Source organism: Rhea americana, unplaced genomic scaffold (genome assembly GCF_003343005.1).
Source record: "Rhea americana isolate MKP2758 unplaced genomic scaffold, rheAme1 scaffold_15, whole genome shotgun sequence".
In the NCBI taxonomy this organism is placed as follows: Eukaryota; Metazoa; Chordata; class Aves; order Rheiformes; family Rheidae; genus Rhea; species Rhea americana.
In genome coordinates, this window is record NW_028185594.1 from 4,227,894 (window position 1) to 4,244,651 (window position 16,758).

Sequence of the window (16,758 nt, forward strand, 5' to 3'; positions counted from 1 at the left end):
CACAAGTAAGTATATACTGTGTATGAGAGGGAAATGTAGCAAAAAAAATCAAAATAGGAGATTGTTACAACTGCATGGGTTGCACTCAGTGAATAAAAGTCATGTATTCTAGTTTCATAATAGAGATGTCCAGGGTCAAACAGGTGCTAGCTTCAGATGTTGTAAAAATCAAGAGGMGGGTTTTTTTGGTCTTGTATAATTGGCAAGCAGGTATTCCCCTAGAGAGATGGAACGAGGACATAGCAATTAACTCTCCCCTTCCTGGAACTGGAGTGCTAATCACATCCTTAGCAACTGCATGGTCACTACATCTTTTGCTCAAATCCTTTCTGATTCATTCTCCCGGTAACTTTGGTGATGGTCAGAGCAGAGGTTACACACACTTGCTGACACTGTGCTGAATGATTCCATCAATCTCTATTCTGCAAAACTGAACTCTGTTGCAAATGAAAATCAGCTGGGAGGTTAGAAAGAAAGCTAAGAAGTGTGCAGAGAATATATGCTATTTGCTTTTTAGAGGCACTGTGCAAATGACAAATACAATGCTTCACTACAGCCTCTCTGCTCTAATAGTCTTAAATGTGAGGGCTAATGAACTTTATCTTTCAACTCCATTGAACCTCATTACACTGTAAATACCCTTTGTGTAACATCTTCTTGTGACTCAGCTGCCAAAAACAACAATGATGTTACCAGAAAAGAAAGAAAAGAAAAAGCTATAGTCTTAAAAACAAGCCAATCAGATTCATCTTTCCACAGCAAATATTTGTCCTGGGAGAAGCAGTGACAAATTACAGAGCCTATAATGGAAAAAATGCTATATGTTGAGACATTTGTGAATACTAAGAGAATCAGAAAACAGCAGACAAGAAAACAGAATAAAAATCTCTTCCTGATGGTGTTGCTGAGAGCAGACTGTGCATCCCATCTGTAAGATCTATCCCACGCATTGCATTAATGAAAACTCGAACTGTTTTTTATTCCCCAGACTTTCAGGGTTAGAGTAACTGATCCCCTCTAACTACTTTGAGTGCTCTGGCAACACAGAAGAGCTGGGAGCTCCAGTCTTCACTGTGTGAAGGGGAGCAAGTGACTTATTTGCCTTGCTAGTGGTATGAAGTGGCTAAGGAGAATTAAGCCAAGACCCTAGCCCTTATTTTCAAATGTCAGTGTTTTGGTCCATGGAAAGGCTAATCTTAGCATTAGTCAAGCCAAGAGAAAGAAATAAAGAGTTTGCAGGAGAAAAATAGCTGTCATCTAATCAAGTACATGAAGTCTATTTCAAGGACACAATGCAGCTAATGGGAATAGGAGGAAACATTCCCCTGGGACAAATTTTCAATATCTTCTCAGCTGTAGGGTTACTTCCTGTGACAACGCTGGTGCTGATCATTTCTGGAGGCAGGACAGCGGAATGGATGGACGCTGCATGGACACAGTGTGACAATACTATTTTCAGGTGTGAAAAATAACATTAAAACGGAAGGTATAGATACTGGGGGGGGGGCAGCTGGAGTGACTGGTTTAAGTGGTACTGACTGAGAAGCAGATAAATGCATAGCCTTCAGAAAGATATGCAGAGTGGGCTTTTTCAGTAAAGTCAGCATTTATTAAGTATTTCTAATTGGAGGACCTCAATTCTCCATTTTCCTAATTAATTCTTGTAACAAAGATGCCCTGAGTGCTGTATATGCTCACTGATTGCTGGACAAACATTATTGGAGTGTCAATATTTGCTTTTTCCTAGAGCTATCATTGTTTGAGAAGGTATAAGTCATTTGGGATAATGCTTTAGTAGTGTTGTATTAAATACACGTGGAAAGCATCTGGTATGCTCAGTCTGTACTTTTTTCACTCCCCGCCCCCCCCAATGAAAACAACTGCAAGTTAGTTGACGAAGCCAAAAGGCAAGGCTATTAAGGTATTTCAAAGGAACAAATAATTTCTACTTTTCCAATTGCTATCAGCTTACTGGGGCCTTAGGTTCAGAAAAAAAGTGAGAAGTCTGAATTTTCACCCATTTTACATTTCCGCTGCTTGTCTATATAACCATGTGTGCCCTATCATCTCGCCAACTCCTTCTATCCTCATTTCTGATGCTTTGTCTTAAACTAGAAGGCAACACCTGTATTACAAAGATTTTGCTTTATATGTTTGCTCAACACCTGCCATAATTGGCACCCTGCCCCTAATTAGTTCTTCTTGGTGCTACTGAAACACGAACAAATCAGGAAATCATGAACATATTCTATGTTTTTATGTAAGAAGTGAAGGTTCTATTCCTTCAATAGGTAAAATAAAGCCTGACTGCATATCTGGACTGAATGAGGAGAACAGTAGATGGAGGTTTCTTGCTAACCAAGCAGCAAAAATTATTTTCTGCTCTAGCCAATATATAACGAAGCAGTCCAACTCTTCCAGGGGCTTGCCTTTTCAAATAGCACATAGATTTTCTCTGTAGTGCAAGAGCTTGAGCAATAATCAGCACAATGGAGCTGAAGATATCCACATGACTACAAGCTGACCAACTTACTCAAAGCCCTGACCCCAAACTTAATGAAAAGTATCGCTCAGGATTTATGTGAAATTTATAGTACGCACAGTCAGTTTCTTGACAGGCTAACTGGGATGCATGGCTATGGAATAACATTTCAGAAGATCCTGTTGATCACTTGGTCATTCAACATAGGTGTAACTGCATTTCATATAAAACTGTCCCCAGGTAGAGAGAAGATCACTATGGTTTCTGGCAATGAAATGCCTAAGGGGTGTCTCCTATTATACTTGGAAGAAAGACAGAAATAAAATGCATTGTAAAAAACAAATGCTATGGTCTCAGTCCCAGACACTGGTCAAGACATTGGCTGGAGTTGACCATCTGTTTCAGATCTAGAGATCCATAACACAGGACCAGAAATTTACTTTCAGTGTTTTTGTTTCATCCTGTCCTATAATCACAATAAAATTCGGCCTCGTATATACAAAAACACACCCTTCAGGAGGTGTTAAGTTAGGTGATCATTCTTGTGCAAGCCAATTGGGAAGGCATCTAAGTCCAAAATATTTCTTGTACATGTGCAGAAATTTGGTTTCATGAACAGGAACTCTGCGTGTAACAGTGGACTGAAGAATCAACATCCGTATCTGAGAAGAGATTTTTGTCTGTCCTGCAGGAGAATTTGTATTTATATGAAGCATTACAAAGACCTCGCTGAACAGGAACATGTCTTGTCATTAAACTGCATAATCCTTTTCCTTTCTGCATAATTATAAAAGGGTGAGAAACTCTCACCACTCCAAATGCAGAGCATATGTTCAAATGTAACAGCTCATGTTTTTAGCTCTCTGGACACTCTTGGGACATTCTCCAGTGGATCAGCTATTTTAGTGGCCATCATAACACCACAAAGCTCCTCTATTCATCTTTTTTCACTTTTGATGAAACTTCCTCTATCACAGAGTACAGCTAATGGTCCAGATTTAATCAACAAAAGCATTTACATTTCAAAATAATGAAAGCCACTCAGCTGGTAACTTGTTAATTAGTTCTCAAGCATTCTTCCTTTCAGCCTTTATCCTCCCGTGCTGCTGCTCCAAACAGACCTGGCTGCAGCTGACAATGCCTCCAATAGCAAAAGAGGTAACTTGAGCAAATGTTATCTCAGAGTCTTGTCTTGCCCTTAGGCTCACTTTACATCAATCTGTTGATTTCGGGAGAACTACTCCTGATTTACCTGGGGGTAAATATCTTAATGTATCACACTATCCCCAATAAGCTTTTTGCCTTCTGTTTTTGAATGATGAATGTCTGTGAAGCAATTACATGCCTGAATTTAAGACCCTCTTGCCCTTTATTTTTTAAACATGCTATTCTTCCACTCTGGATTCCTAATATTTGGGGTCAGATTCTCATTTCTAGGACAGCTATTTACACCTCTTGACAATTTAATGCACTTTGTTCTTGATTCCAACATGAACGCCCTTTTACTCAAGGCAATACAAAGGTGCCAAAATACAAACAAGAACTTGTCTGTTAACCATTTTTTCCTAGCACCCAGATACTTGCAAATGAAGATGAATGTAAAGAATGAAGATTTGGTCCTACTTTATGCCACTGTGCTTATAAAACCAGAAATACAAATGCTAGCTCTCATGGTCTTCCCCAATAGATTCCTTAACAACTGCAGAAATCCACCAATCAGTCCCCTGTTCAGGATATGGTTCGACTGACCTGCTGGCAATCAGCTCCTCCAAAGCCTAGGCCAATTTTGTCCYGTGAGTATCAATTCTCCTGTCATAGAGAACAGACAAGATTTTAAATAAAAGAGGACATTTTATGACATAAAATCAGGATGTTCTATTCAGTGTGTAATTTCTTCTTATATTCTAATTTTGCAAAGCATGTAAGTGTGTGCTTACCTTTAAGTACATGATTAAAGTCTTTCCTGAACTGCAAACTATCTCTTCTCTCCTGCACTTCTAGGGTTTAGGGGAGTCTTTCTCTCTCTCTCTCTCTCTCTCCTTCTCTTTCTTTCTTTCTCTCTTTTTTTCCCTGTCACATGTAATGCATCTTTGCAAAGTTTTTTCTCTTTCCTAAATATGGTAGGTGGGTGAGAGACTGTAGGAGGCAATTTATTTCAATAATAGTATGGGGGAATAGGTTATAAAAATAGCACCACATTCCAAACTTGTTAAGAGGAATTTGTGTTTCTGAATCATTTCAATTTCACTGGAAGCCTAAGGGCTAAGTATACATAAGACTGAACCTGGCTTTTTATTAATGTTTGTCTTCTATAAATAAACTAGTTAGTTAGGTTTTTGAAAGCTATAAATTAGCACCAAGGAGCCCCATAAATAGCAAGTAAAATAAAACAAAAGAAAAAAGAAAAAACAGCCATGCAAAACTTCACCCTTCCTAAGCCTTCTGAGCATCTTTTGAATACCAGGTTAATTTTGTGTATATGTGTTTATGACCATGTTAAAAAATATTCCCACATGTGGCAAATACGGAAAAAATATCGCCAATAGTGTTAAAACACTTAATAAAGAAGTTTCATGTTTTAATTAGACATCTAGAACCTGCATATATTGTCTGTAAAGCCAATGCAAAATTCGATTCTGATTTTCACAGAAACATGACCAGGCCCTAGGGTTGGTGGAAGAACTGGTGATTTTAGATATGAATCCGAGAGACTACAATTCTGGAAAAGTGATTCGTGAACTGGAGAACCTCAGGTTTGGATGTATGTCATTTGAAATACTTCAAAGGAGGCTAATCACTTCTTAAAGACAGTCTTACAGGCTTATAAGCATTACTCATGAAGAGTCGTTCTATCATAAGGTTTCTAACTTGATAATCCATACGAGGTGTGAAACCTGAACAGTATCACTTGATAGCCAACCTTGAGACATCCAGTGTACTAACTGCCTGTACCTGCAAAAAACACTCCTTATCTGATTAAAACTGCCYGATTAAAGAGATGATTCCCTAGAACAAAGAAAAGAAGTAAGAGCTTGGGGGGGGCTGCGACTATTTCTGTTTCCTGACTACCTTATTCTGTACTTTTTAAAAAATCATCCACCTAGAATAGTCTATAAATAGCACAAACATTCACAAACCAAGAGGGGACTTTGACCCACTTTCACTGTTAAAGCAAAACTTCCCCTGCTACCAGTGAGTTTGACCCTGGAACCTGCTTTTCCATCTGGCYGGTCAGAGCTCAGCTTTGCTGCCCACTTGGTATGTCACACACAGTGCTCCCATTTACCTACGACCAAGGATGGCAAGTGAGAGTTACAGAAAATGTGTGTTCTAAACTACTTCAATCTTTAATTTGGGTATCTAATTTTGTATCTGTGCATTCCRGTATAGAGCTGGCAAGACTAATCTAGTTATGGGATAGATAGAAGGATAACAGGCTTTTGTTGAAGGGTAGGAAAGTTCCTGTCCTCAAAGATCCTTCCTGAATATCTAAAAATACTTCAAAAATAGTACTTAAAAACAAACAAACAAAAAAAAAGAATAAAAATACTTAAGATCACACCTCTCTTGCCATTCCAAGCTGGGCTCTGGCTCAATTATTTTCCTAATACAAATAACCTTTCTGTTGCAATTATAAAAATAAATATGCATGTATACACACACACACACACACACACACACACACACGGTGGGTTTTTTTTTTTACTTTTGCTTGGGATTTGGAAGCTCTGCCCTTACAATGACTTGTGCATATGTTTGACCTAAACCTCTGTGGAGTAGCCCCCCCAGAGCACTAGACTTTAATTATAGTCCTTGATTTTAGCATAACTCTGTGCAGGGTATAAGGTCAAGCAGCTCAGGGATGCTTTGAAGGACTCTGGCTATTGTCTGTACAGTGGTGTGGGAATCTTTCGCACACATCCACAGCAGCAAGAAAAAAGCTGGATACGTTCCAGTAACAACATTTTTGAGGGAGAGAGTTACAATGAGGAACAGGAAGAATACCTTTGACAACTTTTTGGTGAAACATTGGAGTGTAAGGGGGAAGGTATAAAAGCAGGCACTAGATAATCTGGTGTTTAAAATCTACTTTGTGTGGTCTGTGATCATCATGTATTACTTAGAAAAAACGTTTTTGCTCAGCCTGAGGCTATGAATATCCTCATTTGCAGTTCTGTGGCTCACTGACTGGCTTCTTTGTTTGATTTTGTATTTTTATAAGAAAATACCTCCTTTACAAATTTGAGTATTGGCAGGCTACCATTTGGAATGCTTCCTCCTCAGAGGAGGTTGCTCAGAGTTGTGCTGCCATCACTTTTATTTACCCCCTAACTAGTAACAGTCAGTTAAGTATTTTACTATCTGATTTTCATCACCTACTAAMATCTAATCTAAGTCAGTCCAGTGGGGTTTTACAGCTGTAGTTTCCTTCCTCCCCACTCTGCGACCTAACCTGTCCTTGCTCTAGAGCAATCCTATCGATTTTTGTCATTCCCTCATTCTTCAGAAACACCCATTACATCAAGTTCTTCTTCCACTGCCACACACTCTGCTTTCACCTGTTATTATTTTTAAGCTTGTGGTATACAGACATTTATAGCATTTATTTTTGGCTATGCCCCTATTTTTAAACAACTCCTCTGCCTGGCTCCCTACTTCAGAATATACCGCTGTGATTTCAGAGCAGTTATCCTCAAGGTCATCCATCATTCTTGTTTCCATCTTTTCGTACTGGATACACAGCCAACGCTGTACTGGCTGGCACTTAAGGGGGAAAAAGATGTGGAAATGCAGGCACTCTTTTCCAGGGSACTCGGCAGCCCACCTTCTGCCCAGCATGAGACAACCTGCTGCCTGAAACTACGAGGTATCACGAGGTCACAGCTGTGCGGCTGCAAACCCCTTTCCATAATTAGATTTCCCTTGGAAATGCTTCCTCTTTATCATCAAGACATTTCAGAGCTCACGTCTATATTTTTTAAGCAGTGAGACAGCTGATTTTTCCCCAGCATTTTTCCCATTATGAAAATGATAATGAAAAACAATTTATACTTTGATTTTTTTTCCAACTATTCCATTACTGATGTTCATATTGGCTCACTGGGTACTGTGAGAAAAGGTTTGATTCTATTCTGTGGAAAAAAATATGGAAAACCAGGTTAGGCTTTGTGTAGAAAAAGAACAAGTTTTCTTTTATCCAGCAGTCTGCTTGAAATTTTGCATAATAKTTCATTAAAAATGTACATGCCAGCTTCCTTTTAAATTTCTTTATTCTGTTCCACTACTGAAAAGGCTGCAGATGGAGGGAGGAACTGGGAACTCCCCATGTCAATCAATACTATTCTTTCAATGCCTGTATTTATTAGTTTCATTAAAAACATATTGAGCAGCGCCGGCCGCTCAGTTCCGAACGCCTACACAGTCCCAACTGCCTTGCAGTCCCCCCCCGTCAGTCAGAGCCCTATCCTGAGGCCTCTCCCAGCTGGAGATTCCACATGGAAAACGAATCCAGAAGGATATCACACGGTTTTATGTCTTGCCTGAAAGATTTCACACAGCTTGACTGGTGGAGGGGGGTTAGTGACCCATAAGATGAGAAAAGAAGTGCTCGAGGTAGAGTGATAATGAAATTTTTAAAAACAAGAGACAGAAAAGGAAAAAAAAGGCTGTGTAAAGCTTGGAAAATATCCGCTGTTACTGCCATTTGGAAATCTGTGACATGAATGCATGTGTAGCATCTGATGAAAGTATTAGTCATAAACTACAGTTTTGCAGGAAATATGATACACTGGGCTGTCATCATAGAAAGGAGCAGTACTTAAAGGAGATTGTTAATTTGCTGCATTATTAATGCTGAGGCATGGAATGGTCCCCTGCAGAAAATGTTGCTCTCTCCATTTGCTTCCTCCTGTTCTTATTAAAATCAGAACCACGTGGAAGAGCAGAGCCATGGCAGGAATCTGCTCCTTTCGGGACCAAAAGAATGGCTGCCAACAGAAATAATCACAAGATCGGCTATCCTTTAGCACTTTACGTTGGTGTTTTTTAAAATCTATTTCATTTTATGACAAAATAAAAAAGGGTGGYATGAATCAAGAAAATCTCCATCCTCAGATCTGAGAATTGAGGGCTCAGTCGAAGCTGGATTCAAGTTGCAAATCTGCYGTGGCTTTAAGGGGTTTCAGATTAGATACAGAATGTACACACGGTACAGAAAACTTTACAGAAGAACGACATTTTTTTTTCCCCCCTATATTCACCCCTGAAGAGTGAGCCATACAATCTATCTGCTCAGAGGTATTTTAATTGAGCTTCTTCCTCTCTCTTCCCAAAATCGCTAGATTGAAGAATTGCTGCCTAAATACCATAGTTTCCTTTCTCCCCCCCTCCCCGTATGTCTACGCACCATGAACACTTGTAACCTACACTGCTCCAAGAAAAGGAGAGGCAGGAGTATGCACTCTCAAACACCCCCAAGGATGTATAACATACAGCCTTTTCCATATGCATCTTTTATTTTACCTAAAAGGGTCATGCTGTATTAGCTCTGGTTTCAGAGTTTCTTACAGAACCATGTTACAGYATTTTTGTCTCTTATGTCAATAGAGACCCAGGGAGACAACAAAAAAATCTGCTTACTACCAGCAAATATTAATTACTCTTAGCAACTATAYAGCCTCTTCAATAAAAACATTTGGTCTTCACAGTCACCCTGACAAGTAGTTCCTAGTATTGCTTCCAGCTTCCAGAGGAGAAAGCAAAGGTGCGCTGTCACCACAAAATGTATTAGCAATATCACACAGCGTACATCACCACAGCCTTAGCTGCGATTCAAATGCGTATGGGCCTTTAGATTTACATGTCTTCATGTGAAAAGAAACAAGTCCTACCGAGACGGAGAATTCACCCAGTTCACAAGAGCACGCCTGGCCTTTTCCAGAGTACACACAAGACCACTGCGTGGTGCAGCACACGCAGTGACCACTATCAAACAAGGAGGAAGGTGAGGCAAGGAAGAAGTGCCGTGGGAAAGCAGTATTTCACCGGCTGCGTCTGAGTATCACCATGTTGCCACTCAAGCCATCATTTCACAGTTTGGTAGTTTGGCAATCAGCTAAGGCAAAGCTGGTGCTTATCGGGACACGACTTAATCGAAGCTGCTATTGACCAGCAATGACATAATGTTGTAAGCGGGTGAAGGGAGAGGGGAAGTCATCATCCCCCCCAAATCTGAAAATCTCCTCCCCACTAACGCATGCATCCCCCACCCCCACCCCGTCAGGCAGAGAAGTGCTTTCATTCCTATTTTGGGGGTGTGCTGGGGTCCAAAGACCAGACCCTCAAGGGTATTCAGGCACTGAATTTCACCTGTGGATTTGGACCTCGGTGACAGGTTTATAGTCTCACAGGAGTATCTGGCTTGGCAGGCAGAGCTTCTCACCACCACACTAGTACTGCACCCAAGAGAGCACCTTTGCTCCTCTTGTGTTTATATATGTATACGTATATTATATATATACACACACACGGGTTTATACGCATGTATACACACATACATCCACATGCACGTACGTGGGGCAACACGTAAGGCACGATCACATTGCTGGTGACTACCTGTTCATTACGACTGTTGCCCAGCTTGTAAAATGGATGTAAGTCTCTTAATGGATGTGTATCCACCTCCACAGCTGCCGATGTTTGGCACATCGGCAATTACAGCCAGTAAGCCTTGAATTTATGTGGTGCAACCACTGTGTTAGTCCTGYAATCTAAACAGGCCTTTGGAGTCGGACATGAGGCACATGGCTTGGGAAGAATCATAAACTTCTTTGATTTATCTAGCATTTTCACCAGCTGCAAGGTTCTCCCCAAAGCAAAACCAAAACGAACACGAGGTGAAAGTGATCTTGGCATCATATCCCTGTCGTTAAAAAAAAGACACCYGTCCCCGACACACAATAATGAAGTCACCTCCTGCCTTAAAGAAAATCGGTTGCTGCATTTGTAACAAAAGGTAGCGTAACCAGCGGCTACGCTTACGTGTATGTGGATTTCATGAGGAGGAGRCCGTTCCCAACAGGGCATCGGAGCCAGCTCTGCAGACTAGGCAGTAACTCCCGGAGTCGGTTTTTAGCCCAGAATCCCGTAACAACAGACGACAGCTCGGACTGCCCTCCTCGGTCCCGGCTATCGCCAGGGAAAACTCCCTCCCTCCTGCTCCCCTCCGGGGGGGCCGCCTCTGCTCGGAGCTTCGCTTAAGCGGGCCGACTCTACTCCCTCACGGGAGGAGGGAAACCCACCTTCCACTGGAGAAACGCTGAGGGAAAAAGCCCTACGCACACGGGAACGGCTTGCTGCGTGGTTACCAGAGCGGCAGAGACCGCGAGTTTCACGGGCGCGACGTGCTTCCGCTGCACAGCAAGCAGCACATGGAGCCGCTACCGGGCGATGATGTTTGCTTAAATTTACCTAAAAGGCAAAAGGCCAGTGAAGCACCGTGCTGTGAGGCTTGCTCCTTGCTCGCTGCGSCCGCGAGACGGCGGGGTTTGCCCCGACGCGGGCATGGCGCAGGAACAGGCAAGCCCCCTGCCAGCAGCAGGGGAGGAGGAGGGAGGGAACCCCCGGCCCTCCCGTAACCACTGCTCCGCTTCCCGGCCCTGCTTCCAGCCCGGGCAACCCACRACCTGCAGGAAACTCAGCGGCGGCGCCGGGGACGGCGCAGAGAAGATCCCCCGCGTCGCAGCGCTGGTGACCACCACACGAATAAAGTGGTTTGTATAGATGGGGAAACATCTTTCGATTACATCTAATGTCTTAATTACGTCTAAGTAGATGTAGAGAAGAACTCACGTTACTAATGGCTCCCAGGTACGGCTTGCATGCGCGCTGAAGGTATGCTTCTGCTTCAGTTTTGGATCAAAGCAACTAAAACTGTCCTCCTACGGCCAACAAACACATCTGTTACTTGGGCATCTTAACACTGACTCACCAGGACTCTGCTATGCCCTCTTGGGTGTACAGTCACCCAGCCACAACTTTACCTCTTGGGTCTCTGCACACTGACCGCTTTGACTTTCTATATCTCACTCCTGTAAATGCCTTCACAAGGAAAACAGAAGATTTAATCAGCCAAATGCAAAGTGCAGATGATGGGTCTAGGTTAAGAGGGAAGCCTGTCATCTGGCAGAATAAAAACCTGAAAGGAGAGAGAAATGAGCAGGTTCAGGGCAGGCTGAGAGGGCTGAGGAAACATCTGGAAGATAAGCTTCAGAAAGTCGAATGGAAAATAGTGATGTTTATCTGGGATGCCAGGGAGTTTGTGGTGATGTCTTGGAGCTACCCATGTGACTTTGCATGGAAAATTCAAAGGCCTGAAACTGCCATCTGCCATTCTCTGCCACAGCCTGTGAACTGTATTTAAGTGATATTTTAGCTGCTCTTATCATTTCCCACAGCATTTAGTATTGTTCTGATTACAGGACCTGTTTTATCCTTCCTTTTCCAAATCAGTTTAGTTCCAGCATACTAGTGAATTCTGCACTACCAGCAGAACCACAGTATTTCAGGGTCACAGGAAAGAGGTGGAAAGAAATTTGTATATTAGGAACCAAAATACTCACCTCAGAAAGCCAAGGTTGTCTTTACTGAATTTCAGGAACATGTACCGGTACTTGTATTTATTTTGCAGCTTTCTGCCAAAAGGATAAGAGGCTTTTGTTGAAGAGTAGGAAAGTTCCCATTCTCAAAGATCCTTCCTGAATATCCAGAAATACTTTTAAAACAGTATCGCTCACTCGCACATCTCTCTACACAAGGGATTAGTACTGGATCTCAGGTCAAACCGATTTTCTCTTTGCTAATGCCAGTTAGATGGTGTCAGACAAGACATATCCAGAAAACCGAAGTCAGTGGGCAAGTGCTTGGCACAGCAGGCCCTGAGAAGTGATAGTTCCAATAATCTGAGTCAGCTCTCAAGACTGCAAAAGTAAGCAATGCCGCATACAGCAGAGCTTGTGACTGGGCCCCTGGAAAGACTTCAGGCAAGGTGGTCAAAAACTGCTCCTGGGAAACTCTTTATTTCACATCAAAACTGATTGATATCTTTAAAACAATTAAACCCAGAAGTATTTGTAAAAAAAATACTAAAATTGACTAATTCTGGTGGAAAATCCTCTCTTTCATTCACTTCTAGTTTTTTTCTCTTTTATACCCATCAGGAAAAGATGAGATAAAGCCAAAACAGGAGCGGGGCTGGGGGAGGAGGGGAGGGAGAAAACTCTACACTTGCAACAATTTTATAGCAAGCCAGTCCTTTTCTTTTTTTTTTTTTTCCCCAGCTGCCTCCCCTTGCTTTTCCTGAAGTAGCTTGGAAGAGAAGACACTTGAACAAAGCAGTGCAGCTGGCAACCTGCTCTGTTACCTTATGCTGCCCACCCAATAGCCATGCGTTGCAGCCATGTCTGGAAAGGGACCGAGCTCGTTCAGCCTCCTTCAGCCTAATAAAGGGGTTAGCGCCTCAGCCCCGGGCTTGCCGCTCCCCGCTCCTCCATCCTCAGCACACTGGAAGGTTAAAAGCCATGGGTAACAGCCCTAWCCACAGACCCGACGGATTCTTCTTTTCTTTCCTTAGAGAACTCGGCACTGACAGCGGGAGTTGTCTAAGGTTTGTAACTGTGCTACTTGAACAATTTCAGAAGGTAGGTGTTTTTTTCACAGTATCTCCTTTCCCCGGCCTCCAGCCCAGGGAAGTGTCTGACAGCTATTCCTGCAGGCTAATAACCTAGCTGCTCCTAGGAGCATGTAGGTGATAGTAAAGAATGGGATTTTTCTGAATGTTCCCAGAGAACAAACTATTCATATGTTTGCCTGTAACGGATACTCCTCTCTTACCAGTTCATGCTGGTTGAATATAGGCAAGGTCAAAGAACCAGCTGTGCTGCCCCAAATTTTCCTTCATAAAGGCTGTTCCAGAGCTCTCTRGAAGTCTCTCTCATTGATGATGTGCAGATGACTGATTTAAATTAGAAATATCTTAGACTAGACATATATCTATCAGAAGGCTAAAGGCGGGTGAGATGCTAAAAGCTTCCAGAGGTTTTCAAGGAAAAGAGGAAATAAAGGAATTTTAACCTTGTCTTTATGAGAAAAGAAGCTGTAAAAATAAAACCTTATTTCTAGAAAGAATTCTTACATAGCTCTAGTTATATATACTCTAATTATTATATTATTGTACAGGTATTTTCATGTACAAGAACAGAGACACTTTTTTCTGCAATGTATTTTTACGGCAGGATGCCAAAAACTTATGCCTGCCTGCCTACCTCTCTCACGCTCCATGAGTGACACCAAGATATCACTGCTACATTAAACCAGTCAGAGCACTGTGAAATTTCGACCATTTGGATCACAGGCCCCAAACTTCTGTCTGTGCTGAGCTCTTTTCCAGTGCTCAAGGGTTACTAATAACATACACACGAACAGTACATATTACGTACATCATGAAACATCTGGTACAACCTGAGTAATCAGATGAGCCATGTTCATCACTGGAACATCTTCCAACTTACCATGTGGCTTTCCAGAATTGCTTGACGTCACCTCAGCTCCCTTTGAATCACTTCTGGACATGCCTCTCTCTTCGTTAACTATAGAGGGAGTATAAATGACTAGGTTAGAACAGTCATCTGTCTTTCAGTTGTAGACGTCAGGTCGGGATTTCTATGCTCTATCTGTCTGACATTACTAGTCCCAGAAGGTCTTCCATCAGCAAGGCATATTGCCCCAGAAAAAAAAAGCTGGTAAGTTTGCACCAGAGGAGCCCTATGAGATATCCATAAGCAGTACCCATTTAAGTTGCTGCAGTATGTGATCACAAGACAGCAAAAACCTAAAGGGACACAGACCAGACTTGAAAAAGTCAGTCCCTTCATTTTATGCCATGACACTGCAAAGTAATTGGGCTCAGAATGACTGCTTTTACTGTCTAAATATATTTTTAGTACTTGAGCATCCAGGTGGATTAAATTGTGCTTGCAGCTTTGCAGACATTAAAGAGGGAAACTAAATGGCTGAGGTGGGGGAAAGCGAACGATGCTGCGTTCAACTCCCGAGAGACAGCGTGACGCACAGACTGGAGCACAGCACTAGTGCTCAGGAGMCTCAAAGTCTAGTCCTGTTTTGACCAGTGACTGACAAATGTTTTGATAGCTAGGCACGGAAAATGCAACGCAAGTGCTCCCTGTATTTGTTATGAAAATGATATTGGGTGAAATCTTCAACCAGTATAAAATGACAAATAACAAAAGTCACTGACTTCAACGGAAGCAATGTTACAAGCCAGATGAAAATCTCACTAGTTTCAAGAACCAGAATTTTCTTCTTAAGCACCTTTTCCAAAAACGACATATGTTATAGCATAAGTATAAAAAACACCTGAGTTGTTAGAAAATACATTTAAAATAAATTATTTAAATTCTAAAACATGATTCTGATAAGCTAAAGCTTAATTAGAAGTTATAGATTTTAGGTGAGTAAGCGTTTACAGAACAACAGCCTTAACTGATATTCAGAAGCAATGTCACTGCTCCTAGAAGTTTTCATAGAGAAATAATATACAAGGCACACTAAACACTGTCGGGCCAAACACATTCTACTGTTTATTACACATATTACATTCTTAAATAAAAATGCGTCACATAACATTTTTGCATAGATATCTTACAATATACCAATTTAAAAAAGAATTATGAAACAGACCAGTAACAAAAATAAATTTTTTCTTCATTAATAATTTTGTAACATTAACATACCACCATCATATAATACAAATAATATTTTTAAATCTTAAGACTTTTTGTACAGCAAAAAAACTGACAAAGTAATATATTTATATATATATATGTATATATATATATAAAAAAAAGCTTAAAAAAAATAAAATGTCAAAAAAAGGCAGAACTGAGGGCTACAAGATTGGGTACTTCTGTGATATAGTAGAAATACCAGAGTAGGCCTGAGAGAACGTGACCGAGGGCATCTCCAAAATGCACTTGTCAGACACATCTGGCAAAAGAAAAATTATAGTGCAAAATGAAAGTCCTTCAAGCAGTGTTTTTTTTTTTTTTATAGAGAGCATTCATACTTTTTTATTGTTGCTAAAAAAAGTCCCAAAACCAAAAACTCAGTATCTAATAAAGAGCAAGAAAGGTTTTAAACGACATGAAAGAAAACAGGCCACTTTGCAAAGCAAGAAAAAAATCTTATCCTGAATTATTATTATTTCAATTAGAATAGTAGACATGCTAAACTAAGGCCTTGTTTCTAAGAGAAAAGCTGTCATAGTTCATACACAATGATTTCAAAACCATGTAGTTAAATTGGTGCAAGAACCTGTAGAGGTATCTTAATTGGTTTAACCATTTCTTACGCTTTATCTTAACCGTAGAGCATACCAACGCAAACACAGTCCAGGCAAGCAAGTACTTGCTGCATCCACAAGAGGATTTTAACTAGACAGATACCAGAACCCAGGGCAACTTCCTGGGTAGAGACATGGCCTTGGTAACAAAGCAGTGTGTAAACCAGCATTTTGATCTACTTCCAGAATCTGACAGGCCTGGGTTCTAAACTACAGAGAGATGGTAAAATGTATGTTGTAAAATATAAGCTGAAGCCCTTCGGCCATCAGGCCATTTAGGGACTGCGTGTTAGCTTTTAGTTTCCCCRAGAGCCCAAAGATGAAGGCTAAAATTGTCACCTTTCTGTCCATTCTAGTTCACTTTCAGCATGTACGTGCTAAGCTCTCTTCCCCTTCCCTTCCCATCTCCCCTCCCAGCCCCCAGATTCGCAGCCTACTCATCCACAGYACACAGCAACATGTATTTCCCAGCAGCGTTGAAAACTTTCCTACAGAAGTTGGCATGATTCCTAAAATGCAGTGGCAACTGTAACTGCCCTCCTTAAACCAAAGCAATAGGCACGGTTGGCTACTACACACTGAAAGACAAGTAGCTCAGTTTCCTCTGCTGTGTAGGTATACACGGTGTTTTGTTGTACATCCACATTCTACACCCACACAGAGACAGGGTGTAGAACTTGTTTTCTGGCAGTATATAGAAGTTAGGACCAAAGCACTTAAAAAAAATAATCAGAGCTTTCATCTTGAAAATTGTGAAGAGTTCCAACTTTAGCTATTACACCAAAAACGCCATTAACAAGCATTAAAGAAAACTATAAAACCCTGTTTAAAAAATAACACCTGCATTTGAAAGTTTTCA

General features: G+C 41.2%; 1 protein-coding gene across 1 annotated transcript in view; it reads right to left on the reverse strand.

Moving 5' to 3' along the window:
- Positions 1-16,758, reverse strand: part of KLF7 (KLF transcription factor 7) — a 95,952-nt gene that overhangs the window by 13,629 nt on the left and 65,565 nt on the right. The window contains exons 5-6 of the transcript XR_014895140.1: positions 14,050-14,127; positions 4,232-4,291 (exon numbers count right to left, since the gene is read on the reverse strand). The gene's annotated coding sequence lies outside the window, so the exon portion shown is untranslated. The remainder of the gene's footprint in view (positions 1-4,231; positions 4,292-14,049; positions 14,128-16,758) is intronic.